Consider the following 20,925-nt stretch of genomic DNA (forward strand, 5'->3'; position numbering starts at 1 on the left):
TGATTCTTCTCTCTTCGAGGCTATGATGATCTAGTGTGTGTTTATGTTTTAATGTGTTTATTGGTTTGCATAATCTTTTTGTGTGTGAAAGCTTCCGCTGCTAGTGTTCGTAGGGTCCATCAACCTCAATTTGTAAGAAGAAAGCCTCCAGAACCAGGTCTTCTTCAATGAGTGGCACCCTTTCATCAGGTTTTGATAATTCTTCTTCACTCTGGATGTGTGATTAACGGTACATATCGTGTTTGATATTCGTTTGTTGTGTGTAAAATAAAGGTCTACATTTAGTTGATTACAAAGCTGTTGGTGTGGAAAATGATTTTGATTGCTTGTGACTTTATAGCCATGAAGCTTGTGTTGGTCCACTCATCAACTAGCCCTCTCATTTTGAATAGCAAATAAAAATGATAGGGCGAGTTGATGAGTGGACCAACTTGAATTTTGGTTGTTGTCTCTCATGAAACAAATGTAAAAACATGGGTCAAATCCTCAATGAACATGCGTGTTCTCCATCTACATATAGGCAGCATGATTACATCACAAGACACACACGGTGTGGACCAACTGATGAGTGGCCTGAACAGGGCATATGCACTCAACATGAAGATGTTAAGATGTCGCAAATTGGATTTAAAGCATTTTTCGGTTCTTCTGTTTTAGTTAGACACAGATGTTGAATTTCAATTACCAGAAGCACAGGGATATAACCTGAAAGGCACAAGTGTACTAGCATGGTTGAACCTCAATATTCACTGACCCGATTCAAGCAGCTTGTTGGTCGAGCCAGATCGATGTAGATGCCCTCAGTGAAAAATAGGCTCATCTGCTCATCGGGTGCGCCACATGTGTACGTTGAGGATTCCCTGTGACCCGGAACTAAGGGTGCACACAGCTCAGTTTAACCTGGTTCTGGGGTGAAACTGGAATTGAACCGTTCCCAACGGTTCAAGGAAAAATAGAATCGGAACTGAACGGCTAAGGCAAAACCTTCCTAGGGTCCACCGTGAGGCGTAGAACCATTTCCCATATATATATATATATATATATATATATATATATATATAGGGAAAAGGTACTATGTGCTCGAGTTGATGGGACCGTCCCATGAGGTCGAGTTGTGTGGGCCCCACCGTGATGCGTTTCGAACATCTACTCCATCAATCAGATGCACCATTCCATCTTGGGATGAGGTCGTAAAAATCAAGTCAATCCGTGACTTGTGTGGGCCACACCACATACAGAAGTAGGGAGGGGCCGTGCACCATTAAAGCATTCATAATCATTTTTTGGGCCCACAGAGATGTGGTTTGCAAATCCAGCCCATCCATTATGTGTGTCCCACTTGGATGAGGGTTCAGACCAAGTTTCAGCAGCATTCAAAACTCAGGTGGGCCCCACCAAGTGCTTTTATATGTTTTTGGCATGTCTTCACAGGATTTTAGATGGTATGGCCCCTCTGAGTTCCGTATACAGCTGATTTTTGGGATATCCCATAATTTAAAGGGAACCCATCAAATGCAAGGTGTTGATGGTCGACACGCATCACAGTGGGGCCACACAGCTCAACCTCATGGGAGCTGCTTGCGAGAACGAGCACATAATACCCTTTCCCAAATATATATATATATATATATATATATATATATATATATATATATATATATATATATATATATGATCCAGCCCAATCTAATGGTTTTTTTATAATCCAATCCAATTGCACTGGTTTTTAGAGATAGAGAGAAGCCACGAAACAGGGGGAGAATAAATCAGGATTAATGTTTCTTCTTCTTCTTTTTTAAACTTTTTTTGTTCAAAAAAATTAAATTTTAAATATTTATTAACTAGGGGGTTCGGTTCCGGGTTCGAATCCAAGGTTCGGTTCTATCGTCGGGTTAACAGTCCGGTTTGGTTCTACAAAACCCAGACGGAGAACTGAACCAAACTAACAAATTCTTTGATTGTCGAAATCAAAACAGTTGTGCTTCAGAACCGGACCAAACCGTACGGTCCGGTTTACCGGTTCCACGGTTCCGTGTGCACCCATGCCAGAATACATTGATATTCCTATGCGTGAGGTTGTATGGGGCCCACAAAGATGTCCGTGACAAATCCACTCCGTCCATCTGTTTTGAAAAACCACAAGGACAGTATTCTAAAAATCAAGGAGATCCAAAACTCAGGTGGGCCACACCACACAAAACAGTGGGGATTGAACGCCCGCAAGTGACAAAAGCTTTTTTTATCAGGATGATATTTGTTCCTACAGTTTATCTGAGTAGTAATAACCCTGTGGACGGTTTGGATGGCATATAAACACATGATCAGATCCAGGAAGGTTTCAATGGTGGACGTTTATGTTCCCATAGTTTTTTTTTTTTTTTTGGCTCAGCTGGGCTTTGGATCTGCCTGATCTTTAGATTAGTATTGTATTATAGTGTTTCAAAACAGATGGACGGAGCAGATTTTTCACTGACATCTCTGTGGACACCACACAACCCCAGCACAACTATATCTCAGTCCCCAAGGTGACCGACAATCCGCTTCGTCGGCTCTTTCATTGGAATATTGGTCAGTGGACTAACTTCCCTAAGTGAAAGAACATATGCATGGTGTACTTAGCTTTCGATTTCTACAAATAGGGACCATGTTTCAGCAGACCATTGATTTTATGTGACTCCTTGTGGATAGCGATGACCCGAAATTTTCACAAATATGAAGGCCTTTTCTCTAGGTAGTTGAGAGTATTGATGTTTTTCCTCATCCAGAACATATCTGCAAACCCAAACCAAATGGATATGCTTGACCTAATGGGGATATTTCGGATTGCATGGTTCATCCTCAGCGGATCCCTCTCGTACAAACCAGATCGGGATTGTACGTTGATTCACATATTCTGTACTCTTTCATACACGGGGAAGATGGAAGAAAGGAGTTACTTTTTTTTATTTTTTTTTAAAATTTTAAAACCACTAGAGATTCATTCCATTTGAAAATATACATCCATTCGAGAGTGTCCCAACAAAAAGGATTGGATCACTCCCATCATATAACTTAAACTGCACAAAAACTATCTCAGAAGGAAAAGAAAAACACAAGGTATAATCTGGTGATCCAGCTACTGTTGCCTAATTGTCCTAATGCCAATGTTATCAATGGCTAGTAAGTCGCGCACAAGTTTGGGAAGGTTGGGTCGTGAATTATACATTCTATTTGGGCATCCTTCACTAGCCATCCTCACTAAAGTATAAGTCACCGAGTTCTCCTCTCGAAAAATGTGACTAAAAAAGAGGTTAAGTGATTGCCTTTAAAGCTGAATCTGTCCCAGGTAATACTTCCACGAACTGGGACAGCGAGGATCTTTAACCGAATTAGCAATGGTCTTTGAGTCAATCTCCACCATTATGTTGGAAAGGCCCAAGTTGGAGCAATAGTCTTAGAAGAATGACCATAGTTTCTGTGAAATGCAAAGATGAGCTTACCGTGGTGATCCCAGTAGATTCCCCTAGTGCTCGGGCTCAGATTACCCCTCGAGGAACCATCAACGTTCAATTTTAGCCAGCCTTGAGGAAGAAAGGAGTTACTTGATGCTCTGGTCGAGCATTAAGAATCATAAGCTTTCGCACAGCCACCCTGGCCCTCAATTAGTGAATGCATACAAACATATATCATGAGAATTTATCTAGGAACCCATCTAATTCTTTTCGAACCCATCTAAGAACCGGACTAATTTAATTTTATATTATAACAAAATCATGTACTTAGCCTAGTTAATAAGTGAACTCTCGGTAGAACAATATGTCAATGGATCAACTCCAATTATCACCGGAATTATAATTTTTTACCAAAATTTATGAAACCCTTGTAAAATCTTCTAGAACCGTGGCTCTCTCTATTTAGAGGAAAAATTAAGGTGCAGGAAATACATGAAGAAAACCCTAAACTCATAGGAGAAATCGTAAAAAGGAGAGAGAAGGCCTATGAAGGACAAACCCACCGGTAAGTTTCAATCCCTCCTTTGATGATCTAAACAATGAGAGTAATTGATCAATCCGTACGATCATTGTAATTTTGATTTAGACGAAAGTTTTGATGAAAGGAAGTAGTTTTTGCACAAGTTTTTACATTATAGGAGATTTTAAAAAAAATAAAAAATAAAAAAAATTCTATTATTAAAGAAAGGTGGGAGCACACCACCGGAATCTATGTTGATTGGAAAATTGGTTGTACATCCAAATAGGCAGGCGCTAAAAAAAAAAAAAAGTCATGCCACGCCTAACATAATCTAACTATCTATCTTTATATATATATATATATATATATATATATATATATATATATATATAAAGGACTACGCATGTAAAGAGAGCAAATAGCTTATCTCACTCCGAATATTGCTACGAAAGCAGCCAGCTCAAAAGGTCCGTAGGCTACATGCAACTGGCCGCAAACTGCTAGACACCACTGAAAATCAAAACGGCAGCATTATCAGCCCACACCACATCAAACAGCTTCACCGGTAGAAACAACGCCAAGAATTTCTTAGAATTATTTTTATTTTCTTTTCCTCATGGATTCGAGGTTTTTCTGTGCGGAGTCCAAAGAAGTTCTGTGGATTCGGAACAGTTATCCTCCTGAGGAAGACGGTACTCGACCTCTCGTCCTTTCCTACGTCAGTTTGGTATCAATGAGGCTTTTGCTCAGATTTATGGCTTCTAACAATCGGAACTTTTCTAGTCCATCTTAGCCATGAAATTATCCATGACCCGCTCTACATTAGATATTACTATAGAATTGCAAGAAAAAAAAAAAAAAGCAGAGAGAGGGGGGGGGGGGGGGAACCCCTTGTTGTTAATTCCTTTATTTAAATACACCAAAGAATAGTTCAAGAGGGAGTAGTAGAGAGAAGATGACAAGGAGAAGGAGAGTTGTACTCTACTTGGGTTTGGTGTGACGTGACTTCCTCCAGATGCTTCTCATCTATTAGCCACATGTGTTAGTGTCAGACATGGTAGATATAAGCTATCCATCACTAGTGTCCCTCCGTGTAATTGCTTTATCATAGAAATTAATTTAGCTGGCCAATGTATCATGTGGGAAATCTTATTAAAGCCATCTAGTTCTCTTCCAAAAAATTTACCCATATTTTCCGGCGTCTGCTTTATTGGCAGATTGTCTGGACTGCTCGATAATAGAGAAGCCTTGTATTTTGCTCCTATACGTCTAAACAAAGGGAAGCCAACTAAGGGATGGCTCGATCCAACCTCTCACACGTGGGTCACATTGGCAAATGTGGTAGTTTGTAGATGGGATGGCTTATAAACTCTTTTGGGATAAAAGAAAAGAAGAAAGAAAATTACGGACTGTTTGGATTCATGGAAAGGAGGAAAGGGGACGGTGTTTCCTGAGAAACCTTATTTCTAATAAATTATGGAAAAGTAAATATTATTTTTCAATAAATTTTGAGATATATTTTTAATTTTTTTTGTTTGTCATTGTTTGTCAAAATAATATGCTTTCTTTTTAAAAAAGAATTTCCAGATAGTTACTAGCATTGCTAGATTAGCACATGTGGAACATGTAAAGTGTTTAAAAATTGATAGTGGAACCTGTGACTTGCTAAGCACATGTGGGTACTTGAAGTTGAATTAATATTGTAGCACACATGTTGTACATATGAGGTGCTTGAAGCTGTATGATAGTGCATCCGACAGAAAATGACACGCGTTGATATAGTTCACCTTGGATGGCCCGTGTCAGTACAGATGGATAGATTGTGTGCCGGTAATGATACTCGGATTAAAAGTTATGGCTAGTTTACTGTTCACCTTCTTTTGGTCCAATCATACCCAAGTCCTATATCATTGATGAGCCAAGCCTAGCTATGCCATGCTCAAATAAGTTGGGCTCGTGTACAGCTCTACCCATGCAACGGAGGAAGCTCTTTTTCTTTTTTCTTTTTTCTTTTTCACTTTTATTCGTTTTTTCTTTTTTCCTTTTTCTTTTTACTTTTTCTCTATCCATATAGCTGGTCTGCAAATCTACAGTCCGTCCAGCGCATAATTGACCATGTGTCCATTTGTATGACATCTAACTCATCCAAAAGGCTGACCATAGCGTGAAGATTAGCTGGAGTAAAATTACACCATCCACTCATCCAGTGGGCTATGTGCTCTGAATTAGATCCATTGCTGTCCATGTTTCTTTTTCGGTATGTTCACAGTCAAATTGTATCTGGCTGGTTTTGTGTTATATATTCTTGATGAAGATCGGAGGTATGTGAGACGCCGGATCCACTGACGTGGGTGGGACCCTGACTATGGGGCTCACATTGATGTACGTGACCTAAATCCACACCGTCTGACCATTTTGAGAGCTCATTTTCGGGTATTATCCCGAAAATAATCTGACTAAAATCTTAGGTGGACCACACCACAGGAAACAGTCCTGATTGAATCCTAACCATTAAAAACTTCATGCATTCTACAGAAATGTTTATTTTCCATCGGACCTGTTGATAAGGTCACAAACACCTAAATGAAGAGACCACACAAATATCATCTTGATCCATAGCTTTTGTGGCCCACCAGAAGTTTTTAATGGTCAATCACCACCGTCGCCTGTACTATGGTCCGTTTGGGATTTGGAACTGCTTCATTTTTTTTGTTCCCACATTAAAATGAATTTTCAACACAGATGGACGGCGTAGATTTAGTCACATACATCTCAGTTAGCCGCCACATACCTCGTCCGGGTCTCACCTAATTCGCTCCTATTCTTGATGGTGGAATGAACCTACACGGAGGGTTACATGTTTCATACAATCGCACGTGTGCAGCAATCCACCAGTCAGATCGTAAGCCCATCTGCTTGAATGGGAGAAAGCTGGACTCGGATTCGGTAGCGATCCGTCCCGTACCATGGCCCGCCATGATGTAAGTGTTTTATATACACCGTCCATCAACTTTTACGGATCATGTTAGGGCATGAACCAAAAACGGATGAATATCTGAAGCTTTAAGTGGACCAAACCATAGGAAGCAATGGAGATTGAATCCCTACCGTTGAAAACTTCTTGTTGGCCATAGAAGTTTTGGAACAAGATATTTGTGTTTTCCCATCATCTATATTTACGTGACTTTGTGAACAGCTTGGATTGCAAATAGACATTGTGGTGGGCCTTATAATGGTTTCAGTAGCAATCGTCATTCCCCTTACTGTTTTTGGTGATTTGATTAACTTTGATCTTTGGATCTGCCTTATTTTTATAATTCATGCCCTAAATGAGGCAAGCGGATTGCCTAGTAACTCACTATGCTTAGCGTACTGATTAAACCCCGCAGAGTCCACATGATCTATGTATTTTATCCGCTCCATCTATCCATTTTACCGGATAATTTTATGGCTTGAACCAAAATGAAGCATATCCAATGTTCAAATGGACCACACCGTAGGAAACGCTTGAATTGAACTTCTACCATTGAAAATTTCTTATGAGCCACAGAAGTTTTGGATCAAGCTTATATTCGTGAGTTTCATTCATCCATGTCTGTATAATCTTATAAACAGGCTGGATGACAAATAAACATCACTGTTGGGCCTAACATGGTTTCAACGGTGGAAATCATTATCCTCGCTGTTTCGTGTGGTATGATCCACTTGATCTTTGTATATGCCTCAATTTTGGGTTCAACCCCTTAAATTAGATGGAAAAAACGGAGGGATTGCATGGATAGACCACATACATTAAAACGAGGTAAAAAAGATGGATGAACGGCCTTGAGAAAACCCATGCATCATGGTGGGGCCCATAGAGCTTTCCAGTGCCGTGACTAGTACTACTCTCGGTAACAGAGGGTCACTACCGAATCCGAGTCCAAGAAAGCTAACACTCCCAGACGCGATAGTATAAAGTCGCATCTAAACCCCACTACATGTGCTAGGTACGGAGACATCAGATCCAAGCACTCAAGGTGGTTGATCAAACCGTTCACATTATTTTGACTAATTTCAGATAAGTCCGTTCATTAAGGGGGCAAACTTAGTTATGCTAAACCATATAAATGTTTCTAAGATAATGTACAGCTGGTATAAGTGGACCATGGTCATATACAGAATGGGATCCACCCGTTAGCTTGATTTTCATGCCATGTGCCATGTTGGCACAGGCGGTGGCTTTCCACGTCTATATAAATAGGTAGGTGTCTTTGCCGATTTAGATATTATACTTTGATCTTTTGGAGCCCTTTAACATTTGCCTACTCTCACCTTTCCTTCCTCAGCCAGCTATCCAAGTTTCGGGTATGCTTCTCTTGCTTACACTGATTTTTCCCCTCAGTTCTCATCTACTCTTTTGTTTACATTGTCAAGGCCAGCAATTATCGTTACAAGCGTGTGTAAGGCTGCCCATCTACAAGCTACTATATCTGCGGTTGTGGACCATGGTTTACAGGATCAAAGCCGTCCATTGGATTTTATTTTTTATTTTTTATTTATCTTTTCTGGAAAAGGTGAGATCTCATCACCTCCTGGAATTTATTAATAGGAAAAGGGGGACATACACCTATCTGGATAGAGAATAAACATCACCTAGCTAAATTCCTTTTGTTTTCTAATAGTGAAGTGTTAGATATGATAGGCTGGTTTATCTTCCTTTACTGTGAGGGGTCAGCCAGAATGTGAATCTGCCTGTACATTTGCACCTTATAAGAAATAGAATCATCTTTAAGAAAAAATAATAATATTGTCGTGGCATTATTTTTGTTTTACACATGAAATGCTTATGTACAAATCCTGATGTACTCCACCTTTGGACGCCACAAAAAGGAAAAAGAAAAAGAAAAAGAAAAAAATTTCACCTGCCCCCTTACGACCCAGATTTCAAGTACTTAATCTACTTAAATCATGGCATGGATCTTGATCCCAAATACATGCCAAGTTCTCGAAATCTGGATTGTGACATGCCACTTCAATTCAATCCGACAAAATGCTTCCAATGGCCACTCGTCCATAACCAAGCATCTTCATACATCTTTGGACACCTCATGAGCCTCCCAAGATTCCTTGGGAGGCTGCCTGCTACAAGTTTGCCATATAAATCTGGCCTTTTTCTCTCCTTAGTTGGGCCACACACACACACCCAAAAAAAAAAAAAAAGAAGCAGCAGAAGACTGGCTAAAAGAAGTTACTCGACCGATAACTTAAGGTTTTTTTTTTTTCTTTTCTTGGGTGTGTGTGGCTCACCTGACAGTGAAATATCTGGGTTTTTGGATATGCATGCATGTTTGCAGTTGTACGTGTGATTTGGATATGCATGTCTCAGACAGGTGTGGAGTTTACCAACCTCATATTAGAGTAATTAATATCGACTAATCTGTCAAGTCCCTTTTAATGTAGCCTAATTTTCCCGGATATGTACAGGTGATGTGATCTGGATCATAAAGTTAACTAGTTCATTTTCACTCCCATAGTAGTTAGGAAGGACACTCCATGTAGGCCGTCAATTTTGGCTTTGTGCGAAGGTACACAACATTGCAGAGATACTGCAGATTTCTTTTGACCCGCCCATCCAAGCTCTTGAAGTGGTATCAAAGGAACCCATGAATGATCTCTGATTTGTAACGACAATCAATGTAATGTAAGTGATCGTTTTCCCACTTTAAATTTTATTGTGTATAATGCTTTTGTGTCAATTAAATATGTATATCAAGGTATTGTGCCTTTTCTAGATTAAAATCCAATCACAAAATGTGCTGAGAGATATGAAAATGAGAGGGAATTAAAAGCATATAGATCGAATAAAAGACCGGGTATGAAGAGAAGTTTTTTTTTATTATTATTAAAAAAAGAAAAAAAAGAAAAGAAAAAAAGGTGGGAACGAGAGCTTTAACTGCCCCTGCAATTAGAAACTGCCAGCGTAAGTGTGCTTTTTTGACGGATGAACTTGTAAAAATACTCTCATTTGTTTTCTTCAATTAGTAGTAAAAATCATTACTTGTGAGGCCTAGAAGGCATGTGCATAACATCCAACCCATCACACATACGCACCATACCATGCTGATGATATGAACAAAATATCAGGTCAGTAAATTTATCTCATAGGGTACAATTGAATTGGGATATTTTGAATAGTTTATAACATTATATATGGAATGCCCCATCTTATGCAGTAAGCTTGATGTGCATTTATTGGATGGGTTGGATGTCAGACAAATACCACATACCCCCTTATGCAGTCAAGTATTATTATTATTTTTTTCCAATTCTCAAGCAGATCTCCCTTGCATCCCCGGAGGTTTTTTTTTTTTTTGGTTGGACAAAGTGGGGCTGGGTAGCCTGAGAGTGGGATAACTTCTTTTTGTCGGTCTTTCTTTCCTACGATGGAAGGCCCTTTCGCTTTTTGATCCCAGGCCCGCCCGAAATCTCACTACAAGAAAACTGGCCTTTAGTGGCGGTCAAAACCGCCGATAAAGCCCCACAAAACCGCCGGCAAATCCTTTGCCTGCAGTCAGCTAACAGCCGGTAAAGCCTCGGTCGGTAAAGGCTTTACCGGTGATCAGGACCTTTACTGACGATTGTGCTGGACGCCGCTAAATCGTCACTTTTTGCTACACTACCAGAAAATTGGTAAAAAGCTACGAATAAAATCCGTAGCTAAAGATGAGTGGCAGTGCCACCGTAGCTATTGCTACTGTAGCTCTTTAAAAGTTTGCTGCGAATGAAATCCGTAGAGATCATGGCCACTGAAAATCCGTAGCAATGGAGAAATCTTTCTCATCAAAAAGTACAAAAAACAAAAGAAAAAGAAAAGGTGACCCACATGCATCTAGTTCTTTTTTTCTTTTCTTTTTTTTTTTTTTTTTTTAAACACCAGTCTAAACAGCTAACATACCTTAGTTAATGTCACTGATCTCCTTGTTGCCAATGATTGCCATTGTTTCCAAGGGACTCGTGTCTAGCAGTAAAAGGCATCAGCACCAGTATTTCGGAGTCCTTCAGCAGGTTCAGGCCCTCAATGATATTGAGGTTCACCACCTGTGAGCGACGGTTCTCTGTTTTGTCTACCAGAAGCTCAATCTTCTCACCACGGTCCAGAACCTGCACAAAGGGAGATTACAATGGGTTTATGTTGTTCTGCACATCACAAGATTTAAATAATTTGGAGGCTTCAAAAGACAGGGCTGCATGGAGGACACTAATCTTGGCATTTGGGTGGCCCAAGGAAAAAGATTTTCCTAACTACACAAAAAATAAATCCAATATATTCAAGTCAATGCCATCCATGCTTATATTCTTTGTCACAAACTCATTTAATTCTTGATTGTAGTATCAACATATTTAAATCATAATTTTAAAACTAACTGCTGTCTATATCTCTACATATAAGACTGTTGATTTAGAGAGACTATGGGACCATTGAAACTCCATTAGTTTCAAGGTTTTTGTCTTCCCTATGTTGTTGAAGATCTACTAGGTTCAACATATATTTCATAGGCCACAAAATGAAGATCACAAAATGACAGAGAGAGACAGTGGAAGAATTGTTATTCCTTTACAATGCCCGCACATAGATTGGAATCCTTGGAACCAGCTGAATGTGAGCCGAGCTTCAAGTGGTTTAGGAATAGAATTTACAAGAACCATTCTGGACTTAGACGACTACCTCCTATAAGGCTTAGATGATGATGATGATGAAGGTTTAAAGAAAAAAAAAAAAAAAACACAACAACATAAGAACTGTACAACCTCGGCTGCAAAATTTTCTACCTAGGTGCCACTGTCACTTTGAATTGTGTTTTTGATTTGTGCTCCTGCTCCTGCCTCCTAGCTGTTCATACTTGCTAACATTTTGAAGCTGAAGCTTCTCAATTCCCATGCTCAAATCAGTTCCTGCTTACCTTCACACTTGGTGATTACTTGCACACCAACAAAAAGACCATTACCGTGGGCCCTACTTGTGGAAGTATGGAGCTTCCAATAGAGAAAAGAATGTTTTGAAACAGGTCCGCTTGAGGTGTGAAACAACTTCACTCTTATGCCAGAAGTTTTAGGCAATGTAGGTTACTTTATGGAAAGCTTTGTTCTTGCACCTTACGCTATATTGGCACATGTGGCTGCATGTTGTTGTGCACTCATGTGTGGGCTTAACAAATCTCACCCAGAACTTGTGCTTAGGTCTAAGAAGCAGGTTGGTTGTAAATGCAGATTTGAAATATTTGGGTTTAAAGAAGCTGTGTTTTCTTGACTCGACTCCTTTTGAAGCAAGTGAATGACCAAAGCGGAATTCTAATATTTGGGTCGATGCAAGTTCCAAGAAGCTCCTTAGTCCTTCCTCAAGGTGCATGTGGCAAACATCTCTGGAGCAACTTCCATGAAGCTCCTACATCAAAGTACACGTGGCAAACATCTCTGATGCAAGTTCTATTAAGCTCCTACATCAAAGTACATGTGGCAAACATCTCTAATGCTCAGGAGTATTGATCTGATGGGTCACATGTGGATAGACTAACGGCCGAAAATCATAGTGAGAAAACCGCTTACACTAAAAGTTACTTTTCAATAAAAGATCAATTAATGTTTTCAATGATTTCAATTAGGGAATCGACACTACAAATCCCTAATTAGGGATTCGAAACTCAAAAATTCCCTGGTAGGTGCTAAGATGAGGACAATAGGGCCTTCAGCTTGTTCTGGTCCATAATCAGCAAAAAGAAAAAAAACAGATAAATGAAATGTAGACAGTTGGATAACTACAACTGTCAATGGGCAAGGCTTGGGCTTAGCAAAATTGAAATTTTGAATAGGGCCAGCCAGATAGGCACATCCAATCAGCTCAAAATCCACACCAAAGGCAACCCAGGCCCAACTCATTAACAACCATATGGATAACAATATTGAAAATGAAAATTTATATCAAATACAAGCAACTTCAATCTCCCTATAAATAGTAACAAGTGGGTGTGGCTTTGCATTTATATGAACCAATCTGAGAACTCCAGTGTGAGATCCAGACCATTCATCCAGTGGGCTCAATGGTGAATATTCCCAAGCTCATTCCAGTCCACTCACTTGGTGGCCCACACATGTATGAAACAATAGATGGTTAGAAAATCAAATGTTCCTCATTCAATATACATGCGCAGCCACCCTGTGGATGAACTGGCCTGATTTTTGGAATAGGGGGCATTCACCTTAGGGCCTACCTTATGAAGGGCCCGAATCTCACATGCGTTTGACTACTTGTCTTGCATTTGCAGATGGATGTTTGCAAGCAGCATGTCTTAAAAATTAGGATTCTTTATGTGTGTGGAGTAGGCATACAGTTAATGCTATCATACCAGCCACTGCACCAATTCTGAAACCCTTCGCAGCAAATTCACCACTGAAATGAATTTGGTGCAAGGATGACAGATTTATACCCCTTTGTATGTCTTTCACCTTTCAGACATTTGCAGCACTATTAGTTGACTAATATTAGATAAAATAGAGATGTTAACTCTACAAAATTCGGAAATTTCCAATTTTAACACCATGCTTTTCTGCAGGTGTAATATACACGAAAAAGGTCAAGAGAATAACAGAGATCAAAGGGGCGATCGCGGGCACCTAGAAAAGGCTCTTCTTCTTCTTCCCCTGTAACAATTTTGAGTCATGTAAGAAGGAAACCTTCCACAAGCATGGAGTCCAAGGAATATGAAGCAAAGAGAAAAAACTTACAATGTATTTGGTAACTAGAAGGAAAACCAAGAACACTGATCTTATGAGGATTTTCTACCAATTCCACTGCGAATGTAGTAGAAGAAAACAGTCAGTGAGGAAAAATGACAGCAATCTGTACTTCTAAACTCATTAGCTTAGGGAAATTTAGTTTTGGCTTGACTGAGTCATTGGACAACCTAATTGACTTATCATGGTTGCTAGTTTTGAGTTGGTTGGTTTCCATCTCAAATCCAAGCTTTTAAACACTATCAATAACAGTCGTTTTCAGTAGATTTTCATACCCCGTGATGTACAAAACTCCATACCAAACACAAAACCGGAATTATATCCATCTTCTTAGTAAAATTCTTCATGCCAAGGAAACCTTTGAGTTGTTACAGAGCAGTTGTGATGGCTGCCCCACCAATGAACCTAACAATAGCCGCATAAGATAGGAAGTCGATCAAGAATGCTAATATGTAAACATTTCCAGAATCGTCAATGTTATAACAAAAAATACCGACCTTCTAAGTTAACAAGGGTATGGAAAACTTGTAAAACAGATCGTTCAATTACCTAAAAAATCCAAGTGTGTGACTTGAGTGATCCCAGCAAAGAATGTTGCAGTGAATACAAGCTGGAGATACTCATCTGGATTTTTAACAGAATCAACCTCATTTTGTAGCAAAGTCCCCAGAAGGAGAGACACAACTGCTACTGGTCCCGACGGCAATGTCGCGCGAAGTCCCCATGCATGTGTAAATCAGCGGCGGAATGAAACTAGAGTCTGTAATGTTTGATTGGGGAAAGATTCATCAACCAATGCATGCTGTCATTAGGAAAATAAAAAATAAAAATAGAACATAAAGTCAATTGCAGCTTCCTTTCCAACATGAGGACATGAGAAGAACATCCATGTGCTTTTGACATCTTCTCTTCCAACGGGAAAGAGGGCTGCTCTGAAATGACAAAATTGGCCCTTTGTATTTTTCAATGACAAGAAAGAGGGCCCAATTTTCCCTTTAACGCTTGTAGCACCTCAACTGCTGTGGCCTTTATTTGCATGAATACAAGGGAAATGAAAAAGAAAAAGAAAATGCATTAAAAAGAATTTCCAATGCAACGTTTATGGCCATTCAATTAAGAAAAGAATCATATTCCAATTTAAGGAAAAAAAAAAAAACAGAGAAGAGAAATAGCTGATTTTATTCCAAAAGATCCTGACAAAAAACTCATTTAAAATATAAAAAAGGATCAGATTTTATTCGAACAGATCCTAAAAAGAAAAAAACAAAGCATAAAAAGGAACAGATTTTATTCCAACAGATCCTAAAAAGGAAAAAACAAAGTATAAAAAGGAACTGATTTTATTCCAACACATCCTAACATCTCGACATCCTAATTCCTGAAACAATCAGCAATCTTTCAACCAATCTCAAGAGTTTGTACATGGGAAGGAATGGCATTTATGGAAGCATACCTGCCGCAATCGGTTGACTTACCAACTTGGCTTTGTTGAATTTGAGCCATAAGTAGATCTCCGGAGAAATGCCACCTGAAATCCATCAGCTCAAGGAACTACAAAGGTTGGATTTAGCTCAAAATTGGATCCAGGGCAGAATCCCAACTTCCCTTTGAAATCTAAACAAACTAAATGAACTCGTCTGCGTCGAGGCTTTGCCAGACTGATGTCTGCCTCCTCGACCCCTTGAACGATCCCGACACCGTCAGCGGCGGCGCATCCGTACGGCCATTGCTCGGCGCTGCCGGGGAGAAGCCGTCGCCGCTGCCGCTGCATCGCCGGGAAGATCGGCCATGACGGATCCGAACGATCTCACATCCAAAAACCCTAGTCTTCAGTAACCCTGATTTTGAAAGAATTAGGGTTGAGAGAGAGAGAGAGAGAGAGAGAGAGAGAGAGAGAGAGTGTGTGTGTGTGTGTGTGTGTGTGGGTGGAGAGAGATTTCTAGGGTTAGGATTCCTGTTTTTGACTGTTGTTATTCCTCGATTCTGCAATCGAGAGAGAGAACGAGAGAGAGTCGTTTTCTCTTCATTTTAAAATAGAGAGAGAGAGTCGATCGGGGAGCCAAATGAATTAGGGCGTCCCTTTTTCTTTGTATCGGCCCCTTTACCTGCGGCCGGTAAAACTGGCGGCCGGCAAAGGGTAAACCCAACTGTCGGCTCTGCATCTTTTTCTTGTAGTGTCTCTTATATAACTATTTCAGATCAATGAAGATAGAACAGTTCATTAAAAAAAAAAAAAAACCACAGCCCTGCATCTTTCTATTCTCCACTTTCTCCTGTAAAGAAAAAGTAAAAGGAGTGTAATAATGTAATTTCTTCTCTTAAAAACTAATGCTCAGTAATAACAGTTTCTGGAGGAATTATCTGGGAATATCCATATTCTCAATGAACTCTGTGCGAAAATTCCTTTAAATTTAATTATTATTATTATTATTTTTTTAAAGTTAAAGTTGGAGAAGACTCGTTACCATAAGTTAGTAGTCTCTTTCCTTTGTGCAAATGCATGTATTTGATTGGATATATACCAATCCATGATCAATTAGACTCTTTTTTCTTTTATAGAATTTGCAACGTTAATTTTCATTTCAACACCTCAGTGGGTGTTATCATCACGTTTGGGGCCTACCTTAATGAATATGTTGAGCGGTTTAGTTGTTACCCAGGTAACACTTTAGTGGGTGTGGATATACAGTACATTTTTAAGGTGGCCCTCGGTAAGGGTAATACACCTAATCCGCTCCATTTAACTTTGAAAGTTGAATAACACCTATCGGCACGCCTGCTAAGGTAGCCAAAAAATGCTGGTGGCCACTGAACATGTTGCATGTAAGTAATTTGATCTGAACTGTCCAAATCGCTGGGCCCATTTGGATATTTCACAACCCAAAAAATTCACTGAATGGGTGCACCCAATAATTGTCCAGTTAGCTTTTGCCCACTGTACGGTTAAAATGAAAAAGTTCAAGATCGAAATTCTACCATGATCATGAGTTGGAATTGCCCAATCAGATGCATCCGATTGCACAAAGAAAGAAAAAAAGAAAAGGAGAGAACGACAGAAACAATCTCCGTCTGCTTTTTTAATTTTTAATTTTATTATTTTTTTATCACTTTTTCTTTTGTGAACTGCCCAAGGAGTTGTATCCTTGAATGATCCATGAAGGGTACGCAAAGTACGTACGGATATTCAATTTCTTCGAGTTGAATAAGGCTGATTGATCCAGACCATTGGTGTGTTGGGCCCAGTTCTGGATGAACCATGTCATAAGAAATTTTCCATAGGCCAGTTCCAAATTTTCAAATTTCTGGCTTCACATAAAAGGTTGGTGATAAATAGAACAACAGTCCAAATTCAATTGAGGAAATTGCTTTTCTCATGCATATGGCTCAGTGTAATCTTCTAAAGGATACTTGCCCTTCTCAAGCATCTGATTCCTCTTCTTTAAGTTCCTAGTGTTTTTCTTCCGGATCAGGTAAGGCATGAGAAGAGCTTTTTCTACTTATTCCTACTTTTCTTTTTTCTTTTTTTCTTTTTTTCTTTTGAAATATAGGAGAGCTTTTCTTGGGGGTGTCACATGCAACTAGTTTGACCGTAGTCTAAATAGGGAATAGTTGCGGCCTAGTTAGCTGTACCGCATCTCACCTTTCCAAAAAGGTTAGCCCTATGGTGAAGATTGCTGAGCACAAAAATTAGGACGATCCACTCATCAAACGGGCCGTACATGTACTTTGTATAAGATCCTTACCTCTCTACGGTTTTCTACACGGTGGCTCATATGATGAGTGTATCACCTGATTTTCAAAGCAGGGCCAACGTTTTGGATGGGTTGGATGTTGTACACACTTCACACATTGTGTTTGTTGTAACGAAACTTACTGTGCAAAGATATGTTTGGGTGGCTCATTGACTTGCTACTAAAAGTGCCAGGTGAAATAAACACCATGGGGTCACACATACAAAGCAATGGTCAGAGTTCCTTCCCCATTGTTCTCCGTGATGTGGCCCACCTAAGTCTTGTATCTGCTCCCCAATGTCCTAGAACGGAGGACAGGATATAATAGACGAGTTTATATATATATATAACGTGATGGTCCCATAATCTTGAGTGGTTTACATGCTGCATTGGATTTTGTCCGTCGCGTGGGCCAAATTCTACAAAAGAGTTCCTCTTTTGTAATAGTTTAACTTGTATTTATGCAGACTGGCCTGGTTCAGTTCCCAGGGCATCAGAGAATGGGACCCACCTGAATTGGCATACTTAGTGGCTTTTAGATGGACTTCCATCCAAATATATAACTTGTTTTCCTACAGGCCTACGTAGAATGTGGAGGCATGCTGTTTCTCTTCTCAGACATCTATTTACAGCCTACAAAGAGTTGGGATTTTCCATTCATAGATAGGCCTGACACACTAATATTCTGAATAGATGAACTGTGACCTCCTCAAAATCAGCTAATCCATGAGGATTTTGTTAGTATGGTGTGCCATGACATGTCAGTAATGATAATTATGATCATGTACATGCACGTTTGCCATGAAAAGTTACTAATGATGGTTATGAAAATCTATATGTACATAGACGATTATGTATATAGGTAATAGCTATTATCATGTACATAAATGTATTGGGGCCATGTGGAAACAATATCAATTTAAATTAAACAATAAGAGATCAAATAAACTAATCAAAGAGAGAACACAAGATTTTACATGTAAAAACCCTCATGGGAAAAAATTACGGTAAAAAGTGACAATGAATCTATTATAATAAAAAATGTTATAAGACATAGAAGATCTTACTGTTTTGAGAATTAGCCTAAAAAATCATACAAAGCCCTAACTTTGCTCTCCATTTTTCTCACAAAAGCCCTAAATACATTCTCTATTCCTTAATCCCTTATTACAAACTCTTAAATAGAGTTAAAACTGTATTAGGAAACAAAAAGCGCAATTTTACAAAATTGTGTAAGTCGATCAATGGGAGTGAGCTTGGTTAATTTAATTTATTATTATTTGATTCTAACTCAGGGTTGCTTCTTCACATACCTCCAATAAGATGATCACATGTATTTGGTTTTACCTCATGCACCATAATTAAATTTGTGAAAAGCCCCAATTATCTTTGATTTTCTAAGTTATTTGGACGAATTACGAAAATTCAATTTTGCCACAATGGCCCCTAACTAATGGATAGTTGTATTTCATGGATTTCATTACTCTAAATTTTATAACCACAACAACAAAATTGGCATACTTGTGAAAAGTTGCTAGCAATACTTTCTTCCAAGAAAGTGCTCTATCAATCAATAGCACATGAAGCCATACACATCTTGACATGGGCATATAGATGTAAGATATTTGGATGTAAGTGATCCTTCGGTTTTTCTGCATTTGATAATGAGAAAAACCATTGGATGGGTTGTATCCACTTTTGTAATCAATGGAATCCATCGAAACTATGGAAAGAAAAAAAAATCCTAATTACGAAAAAATAAAAAGAAAAATAAAAATTGAACCGCGTAACAAAACCTATCTGGCTTAGTTGATTGATCGACTGAAGTGTTAAATTTATCGAACATGCCAAATTTTGTCTAGAAACCAAGTTTGGAAAATTGTGTTGAGTTTCAATTGAATTGATGATTAGATTTGATCGATCAGGGCTCTCCTCAAGCGATCTCAATCAATTAAGGGTTTCTGATCAAGAGTGACCAAAACACTCCAGTGACTAGACTAATTTAATTCGAACAAGCTCAATCTATCAACGAGCAAGGTTCCATCAATTAAAGGTGGTCAACAGTGTCAAGAGACTTAAGAAACTAAATTCGAATTTTCATCGATCTATGATTGAGTGATTGGGAGATCAATCAAGGACCCTCAGGCTGTCTTGATCGATCGACTACATCGATCAACAGTCTCTGTATTTTTCAAATTTTAAATTTAAAAATGTATGTTGGGTCATCTTTCTTGAATCAAAGGTAGACCCCATTTGTTGGAATAATATGATTGAATTGTGGTATACTAAATCATCTTAATATGAATTTGAAACATAATTTTCGAAGCGTTTGATTATTTGAAAGATTCGACCCTACCATAAATAGATGAGTGAATCCTAACGTGTCTCATATATGTACGGTTAAGATTGAAGATATGTTTGATACGATTGTCATGATTATCATGATTGATTATCTATTGTGTTGCTGTGATAATATGCTAAGATAAATCTTCTGTATTGATTCATACTTAAATGACTGTAAATGTGAATTAAATACATGGATGTATAAACCATTGCGATCATTAAACAATTATTTCCTCTTGAACAAGAGATTTATATATTCACTAAATACGTTGATATATAGACATTGAGCATGCATTACATGCATCCATTGTAACTTCATGCACACCTTGTGCCTGAGTTCCTAGGATCTCCTTGAATGGTAATGCCTGGTAGATTCATTATCATATGCCCACAATAGTGGAAGTATACTCACAAAGTAGACGTATGATTACTCATGCCTACCTAGGTGGATGTTTGATGGGTACAAGTTATTCATGCTTACTTATGGTAGATGTCTGACAGCTAAAGGTTACTCATGCCTACATACGGTGGATATCTGAAGGGTACAATTTTTGAGTTGATGAATATCCAACAAAAGCAAGTGAACAATCATCTCACTCGACATGCATCTCATGCAATCTTTGCATCTATGCTCATACTACATACATAATATTTGAGTTTAATTGTATCATCTTATATTGTGTTATGTATGAACCATATTGAGTTGACTCACTAGCTTAGTTAGCTAATGTTGTGCATTAACAACCATACAGAGGCGGACGATATAGGACGATCTAATCAGGTATTGAAAAATAAGGTCAAGTTGGTGGATGCAACTCAAGACCAATGATCGTATTTGGCAGAAGACGAGTTTGTTGCATTAGATGGCTGAATTGATTTTGAGATTGATTTTAGGAATTTTAGTATCCATTTATTCTAAGTGCAGCTAGTTGATTAAAATTGAAAATTTTTATAGTTATAACTTTGTTAGATGATGATTAATTATTTTAGTTGAATAAAATGGGTGGATTTATATCAGTTTTGAGAATTTATTTTATAAATGCATGAGAATGTTATGGATAAATTGTTATGAAATAAAGTGAAAATAGTTGGATGTATGAATGTTAATGTGATGATGCTTTAGAATATA

The 20,925-nt window shown here is 38.6% G+C and overlaps 1 pseudogene; it reads right to left on the reverse strand.

The window, feature by feature from the left end:
• Nucleotides 1–12,379: 12,379 nt before the first annotated feature.
• Nucleotides 12,380–14,447, reverse strand: LOC131221847 (sulfate transporter 1.3-like; annotated as a pseudogene).
• Nucleotides 14,448–20,925: the final 6,478 nt, after the last annotated feature.

The sequence above is a fragment of the Magnolia sinica genome, chromosome 12, assembly GCF_029962835.1.
Source record: "Magnolia sinica isolate HGM2019 chromosome 12, MsV1, whole genome shotgun sequence".
NCBI lineage: Eukaryota > Viridiplantae > Streptophyta > Magnoliopsida > Magnoliales > Magnoliaceae > Magnolia > Magnolia sinica.